The sequence below is a fragment of the Nanorana parkeri genome, unplaced genomic scaffold (genome assembly GCF_000935625.1).
Source record: "Nanorana parkeri isolate BGI_ZX_2015 unplaced genomic scaffold, ASM93562v1 scaffold216, whole genome shotgun sequence".
Lineage (NCBI taxonomy): Eukaryota > Metazoa > Chordata > Amphibia > Anura > Dicroglossidae > Nanorana > Nanorana parkeri.
The window spans coordinates 819293-826120 of NW_017306484.1; the positions used below are offsets into that span (position 1 = coordinate 819293).

Here is a 6828-nt window from a genome sequence, read left to right on the forward strand (position 1 = left end):
TTAATGCTTAATGTTCTTGCAGATAGTTAAAGCTGAGCTCTGGGATAAGTAAATACTGTCTAAATACAAATATAACACAGGTTCCAAAACACAGCTTCATGTTCTGATCCTTTATTAAATATCAGATGAACAGTTCACATCACAAACCAGCTAACACGTTTCAGCCACACATGGCCTTAGTCATAGCTCTGACTAAGGCCATGTGTGACTGAAACGCATTAGTGGGTTTATGATGTGAATAATTGAATTTCGGATCCGAATCCCGAAATAAGGAAATATCCAAACCGAACCAAATTTTTCCGCAGCTTACATGTCTAGTGACTTTGATGTTGGCCATACCAGAGCAATTTTTTAGAGATCACAACAATGACTGAACGTATCCAGGCAAGTGCTTATATATTAATATCAATAGAGGATGGTGGTGATCTAGCACATCATTTTTGAGGTGGGAAGCCGACTAAACCGGAAATTGTTGACTTTGGCATAATCTGGATTGATCACATTTTAAAAAAGTCCCATTGTTAACTCAATTTAAAATGGATTCTGTCTCAAACTGATCCCCCTTTGGGCCTTTACTAATGTCCATGGCCCAATGAGGTCAATACATAATTCTGGTGTCACCTCCCCCCCCCCATAGTCAGAAATCAAGAAGTTCTTGCTGCACTCCTTACCGGAGTCAAGTCAAGACCCGTGTGGACGGGTGGGTGCTTGTAGTGGCCACGCATGGCGCCGTGAAGAAATAAGCGCTTTCGGGGCCTCTAAGGGTCCCCTTCATCAGGCTCAGAATGACCTGATGAAGGGGACCCTTAGAGGCCCTGAAAGCGCTTGCAGTTGAATGGCAATGGCCAATAAATTGACTATTGCTTCATTAACCCTTGGAGTGCTGGTGACGTTATTATTTTGATCTCCGCCCCAGAGGACCCCCCAGGAGACTATAGCTTACATTGGCGGTTGGATGATGGATGGATGGATGGACCATGGATGATGGTTATAGCGCAACTCATCCTTTACAGCCCAGCACGTGAACGCATATCTTATACTTCTCTTGTATGCATACAATGTTTTAAGAGAAATGTATTGTTTAAATGGAACTCGGCACAGAGTTCTCACCAATAGAGCCCCCGAGATAGAAAAAACTGTCAGGGGCTTTACCTCTCTGGCGTCTACCAAAAGCTCAAGTTCCAGTTTTGAGTGGATTAGCCTTTTAATATTTCCCCAGGCTTCAAACATTGTATTTTGTTACATGCTTCTGTATCTGCAGCTGTCTCTGCCTATGGGCAGGGATTACCATAAAAAAGACAAAAAAACTCTGCATTCTTTTTTTTTTACTTTGCTCTTTTTCTCTCCTGAGGGCCCTGTGAGCTGCTTCCATGCTAAACTCCAGCCAATTTTGACCTCTCCTCTTTTGTAAGCGTGTCCCCTGTGTTAGACTGACAGCACTGGGCAACATACTAGAGCCTGCTTCTTGGCCCTGCTGTCCATTCTCCCCTCGGCTCTGTTGTACAGGAGTTTAGAGGAGGCCGATATAAATGCAAATTAATGTACTTGTGCCATATGTTTCTAAAATACATGTCATATTTTGAATGAGTACACAACAGCATTAAATTGTGTTTTTTTTTAATATCCGACTGGAGTTCCGCTCTAAACACAATGAGATGTTGGCATCGTTCATTTTATGTATTTGTTGGTGGGGGTCCGGAGTTCAAGCTTAATTATAGAGAAATAACAATAATAAGAATAAAGCCAAATGTCCGCAGATTGGGCTCTGACATCATCCGCCGTAGACATCCAGAGTCCCTATTATCAGCTCAAACATAATAACGGTCTTCACTGCCCCAGCCTCATACACCGGGGTCACATGAGGATTCCGCCGCCAATCCCATATGAAGGGGAAATATAAGAAGATGTCCACATGAAGCATCTGGTGATGGAGAACTTTAATCCACATTAAACTCACCAGAAGCCAATTGGTGCCCCCAGGAGGGGCCGAGGACTGCCGGCTACAGTGTAATTATTGGGCAAATCAAATCATTATGCGGCGCCCCGAACTCTCCACCAGACACAACGGAACCTTATTACATTACAATGACACATCTCTCTCTCTCTCTCTCTCTCTCTCTCTCTCTCTCTCTCCTCTCTCTCTCTCCTATATATCTAAAGCAGTGGTTCTCAGGACCCACATTTGTCCTCGGTCATTAAGTCGTGACCCAAGTCGCACTGCAATGGAACATATGGCATTGAAGTACTGCATGTTCCAGTGCGGGCGATCGAACGGTGGGTGGGAGGTGCGTTTGGGGTGCCATTGAAATGATTGGAAATGCAATGCCCCTCCCACACCAGAATGCATGATAGGCACTGTACTAGTGTTAATGGGCCCTCAAAAACATTGACAGACACGCACAACCACAGACGCAATCTCACACACACACACACACACATATACACTCCAAAATGTTTTTTTTTACAATTTTTGCTTTTTTTAAGATCCTTCCAGTCTCCCTATCTTACGAGAACAGGAGTGGATCCTCAGCTTGGGGTCGTGCCGTGCCGTGACGGAGCTCCATCCGTACGTGCATTGCTTGTACAGCTCCCTTGTGCACCCTGAAGAGATGCCAGAAGCCAGAATGTGACGTCACTCTGGTCCAGGCTCTTCTATAGGACACGTGAGGGAGCTGTAAGCAATGCACGTATATGGATGGAGCTTAAGCTGACATTCGGCACCAGGCTGCTTGGCGTGAGACCTGACAGTTCTGCACTAGTGGGAAGTTGAGGAGCCTCTCAGTGGCATCAAAAGGCGTGACGCCATTGGAGGGGTGACACCACAATGCCTGAAAAGTCGGGCACTCTGTCATGGACCGAGAGCCCGACAGTTTCAGGAGAGAGGAGGGGACCCGGCGGCATACCTTATACCTCCAGGTGAATGTCCCCTCCATCACCAAGATGGCCGCCGGAAGGTATCAATAAGATAGCTGCGCATGTGCAATAACGTCATGGCAGGGTGTCATCCGGTATCCACTCCGAGTGACACTCGGCCTCAGGACGCCCCTGTAGCCTCTCACCAAAAGTGGAAGGCATTCAGTGACCCAATGAATACGGAGTCGCGACCCATTTTTTGGTCAGGACCCACCAATTGAGAACCAAGCATCCATAGTATCCATCTATCTATCTACAGTTCAAGTGTAATTAAAGTTGACGTTTGATCTGCTTAGTTTTAGCCTTCCCTGGTTCCTCCTTTTCCCCCTGAACATGCTTATCTATCTATCTATCTATCTATCTATCTGTTACAAACAGTGGGCTGGCTCTTGGGAGGAGTTTTGCAAATGTCCAAATGCACTGATGGGTGGATGTCAGTCTGGAAGGGTGGATGTTCCTAGACAGACCACCCTAGGGAATGCCCACGTGTGATACTGAGTCTTCATAATTGGAAGAACTCAAATCCAATGAAAGGGGCGGGCCAGGGACAGTCGGGGTTGGGGAGGAAGAAAGAAATGATGCTGAACGTCTTCCAGCCAGGAAATGAGGCGGGCTCTACCTGACTTGCTGCAGCTTCTAATACTCATTGTGAGAAGCCCACAGTGTGCAGAACAATCAGATGAAGCCATTTCAGCCCAGGAGAAGAGGCGGTACAACTGCGCAAGACTGCAGGGAAGGCCAAAGATCACCTTTCAACCATAAAGGATATGTTTTCTTTTTATAATGTGAAAATAAATATGGTGTATAGACGCTATTTCACCCTCCTCCTACCCCAAAGGAACATCTTTGCTCTTTTGTTTAGTACACCCACGCCGTGCCTTGTCATAGCAGTGGATGTACATTTTCCTGTCAGAACATGGCAGTTATGGTGTGATTGTCATGTGTAGGCCAGACCATTGACATTAATGGGCTGCCCTATATGTGCATGCACACTGTTACTCTGGCACAATCATGAATCAGGGCAAAGTTTAAAGGAAGAAGAAAGCCAATAAATGGAACCAGTGTCTGCAGGCATCTGAAGCCCTTTTATTTTCCTCCTACACACCCACCTTGCTCTGAGCTTATGTATCAATATGAATCCCTCGGCAAGAGTCAACTACCCGATCATTATGACTAAGTATTCTCCCAACGACTTTGCCTTTGATGGAAAGTTATCTGACACTAAATATGTCCCTCCTCCTTACCTTCACTGTAACCGCTTACATGTTAATGACAGCTGAGGGACTCTATACCTCTATTGCTCATCAAGTGGATTTGCCAGATTTCTCTACTTCAATATGCTGTTTGGTCATACAAACACCAACTGAAGCGAGACCATGACCAGATTCTACAGCCAGTCTATGCGAATGTCAACATCGACAACAGGGTCAGTCCTCTCAAACTTAATATTAAAAATTCTGGTAGATACTAGAGAGGTAAAACACCAGTTAGGCTCTATTGGGGAGATCTCTGTGCTGAGTTTCCAGGTCTGTACACCTGTTCTGCCCATTATGAGGGATTCCCACCATCCCTGTGCTGAGTTCCTGGGTCTGTACACCTGCTGTGCCCATTATGAGGAGATCCTCCATCCCATCCGTGCACTGAGTTTCAAGATCTTTACACCTGCTGTGCCCATTATCAGCAGCTCCCACCATCTCTGTGCTGAGTTCCTGGGTCTTCACAGCTGCTGTGTCCAATATGAGGAGCTTCCACCATTTCTATGCTGAGTTCTTGGGTCTGCACCCCTGCTGTGCCCATTATGAGGTACTCTCACCATCCCTTTGCTGAGTTCCTGCCTCTGTACACCTGCAGTGCCCATTATGTGGAGCCCCCACCATCTCTTTGCTGAGTTACTGGGTCTTCAGCCCTGCTGTGCCCATTATGAGGAGCTCCCACCATCCCTGAGCTGGGTTGCTGGGTCTTCACACCCACTGTGCCCATTATAAGGGGCTCCTACCATCCCTGTGCTGAGTTTCTAGGTCTGCACCCCTGCTATGCCCATTATGAGGAGCTCCTACCATCCCTGTGCTGAGTTCCTGGGTCTTCACCCCTGCTGTGCCTATTATCAGGAGCTCCCACCATCCCTGAGCTGAGTTCCTGGGTCTTCATCCCTCCTGTGCCCACTATGAGGAGCTCTCACGATCCGTGTGCCGAATTCCTGGGTCTTCACCCCTGCAGTGCCCTTAAGAAGAACTCCCACCGTCCCTGCACTGAGTTCCTGGGTCTTCACATCTGCTGTTCCCATTATGAAGGGCTACCACTCTTCCTATTGGATATTTATTTGTCTTATATTATGTAAAATGGAACAAGAGGCGCTGGAACACACTAAGGCAGACCCCCAAAACACCTAAGTGCACAGGAAAACAGCAGGCAATTATGCAACGGAGATCTCGCTGTTGAAGCATCCAAGCCACATAGGGGCTGACTCAGCCCACCAGGCTCAACCTATAACTAAAACATCAAGTTTGGGGTGGGTCTGCCCTATAAGTTTTACAGCTGCAGCATGGTCTGTTACAATAAGCCTTAAGAAGAAGAGGGGCGCTCCCAGCCGTTCAATCACTACAGATTTCCAGCGAGTCTTTCGGGGTCAGGGAAAGAATGTGACAACGTACTATTACGCTCATTGTGGGTGCAGTCATTTAAGGCACCAGTAAACACTCCCAGGAACACGGCATGAATTGAAAAGGACAGGCTACGTCTATAGTGTTTCACTTTGCCCTACAACGCTGAGATCTTGCTGTGCGTGTAGCCCTTTAATCTGATGCACTTCATGCCGGGGTCGCCTTCAATTAAAAACTGTTGACTTTAGGTCTAAAAGGATGCCAGTAATTCATAAAAACACTGTTTTACTTACAATTAACTATTATAGACATAAAAACAGGGGGCATGCTGCAACTTGTAGTGCTGCAGCAGCTTAAAAGGTATGTCCATTGCCCAACCTTGCATCATTTTGATAATTTCCTCCACCTAAGCGTCAGCAGTCCCTCGCTCATTGCCAAGCTACCTGTGTCTAAATCAGAGTTCCACAGTCAACATACAAACAGGAATCTAAAACTAGACCAGGTCAACAGACATTGGTCATCCCAGGCATCAGTAAAACTTTACTCTCCGCCGCCGTGGACCCTGAAAAAAAAATGCAGCTTCGCCCCAAGGTGACACGAAGATGGTGAAGTCATAGAGTAGCCAATGCAGGGGCTTGCTTAGCAGACCATCTTGCTGTAGATTTAGGGTGGTGGAGGGTATAGGGGTGCTTACATGCCATCAAGGCTGCGAAGATCATTCAGCACCAAGCGCTCAGATGGCAAGTAGATTATTCCCAGGGAATGAGGAAAATGTTGGAAGGGAGGCTGGTGGGAGAGGGTGAAATCTCCAGTCCTGACTGACAGCAGCAGCTGGTCTGGTCTGCTACAGAATACAGTTGCCTTGTTTGTGCTATAGCCTGCTACAATATATAGGGATCTTTTTATCCCCCCTCTTCCTTCCTTGCTGCAATAAGGGGAAGAGGGTGCAATCAAACCCTAGATACTCTACTTTGTAATCAAATAAACCATTGCAATAAAAAAAAATAAAAAAAAAAGACTCCTCCAGGGTCTGTCCATCTGATTGAAGCCAATGCAAACTTCTGCATTTTAATAAAAAAAGAAGATTTTAAAAAATCCTTGCAATCCAACAGGCTGCGATGCCATCACAGGCGAGTCCAGAGGCAGATGTCACCCTTTTCCGATTATTCCAAGTTTCTCCCTGATAGGTACTAGGGGATTCCACTGCAATCTATATCCTTGTGCATTGCATTGAAGAGGGGATATCTCCCAAGAAAGAGGAAGAGGAGGGGGGCAACACATCAATGAGGGTGGGGTGGTGGTCACCAGAAGAAGC

The 6828-nt window shown here is 46.5% G+C and overlaps 1 protein-coding gene across 1 annotated transcript in view; it reads right to left on the bottom strand.

The window, feature by feature from the left end:
• CDH13 (cadherin 13) overlaps window positions 1-6828 on the bottom strand; it is a 557182-nt gene that overhangs the window by 549953 nt on the left and 401 nt on the right. The gene's annotated exons all lie outside the window — the stretch shown is intronic.